This window comes from Arachis ipaensis, chromosome B08 (genome assembly GCF_000816755.2).
Source record: "Arachis ipaensis cultivar K30076 chromosome B08, Araip1.1, whole genome shotgun sequence".
Classification (NCBI taxonomy): Eukaryota; Viridiplantae; Streptophyta; class Magnoliopsida; order Fabales; family Fabaceae; genus Arachis; species Arachis ipaensis.
In genome coordinates this window covers 114,157,383-114,158,183 of record NC_029792.2, presented here as the reverse complement: position 1 = coordinate 114,158,183, position 801 = coordinate 114,157,383, and positions in this window count along the sequence as shown.

Genomic DNA, 801 nt, shown 5'->3' with positions numbered 1-801 from the left:
TCTATAGGAACTCAGAGTTCAGATAGTGTTATTGATTCTCCTAGTTCAGTATGATGATTCTTGAACACAGCTATTTTATGATTCTTGGCCATGGCCCTAAGCACTTTGTTTTCCAATATTACCATGTGCCTCTTGAGCTCCATGAATGGGCTCTCTTGCTTGCTCCATTTTTTTCTTAGTGATGGGCTTCTCTTCCTCAATGTGAATGTCTCCTTCTATGAAAGCTCCAGCTGAGTAACATAGATGGCAAATAAGATGAGAAAAAGCTAGCCTTGCCCCAGGGGAGGGCTTTTCGGCTATTTTTTAGAGTTCAAGGGAGATGACTTCATGAACTTCTACTTCCTCTCCAATCATGATGCTATGGATCATGATGGCCCGATCCGCAGTAACTTCAGATCGGTTGCTAGTGGGGATGATGGAGCGTTGGATGAACTCCAACCATCCTCTAGCTACAGGCTTGAGGTCCATTCTTCTTAGTTGAACCGGCTTGCCTTTGGAGTCAATCTTCCATTGAGCTCCTTCCACACATATGTCCATGAGGACGTGGTCCAACCTTTGATTAAAGTTGACCCTTCTAGTGTAGGGGCGTTCATCTCCTTGCATCATAGGCAAGTTAAACGCCAACCTCACATTCTCCGGGCTAAAATCTAAGTATTTCCCTCGAACCATTGTAACATAATTCTTTGGATTCGGGTTCTTACTTTGATCATGGTTCCTAGTGATCCATGCATTGGCATAGAACTCTTGAACCATTAGGATGCCGACTTGTTGGATGGGGTTTGTTAGAACTTCCCAACCTCT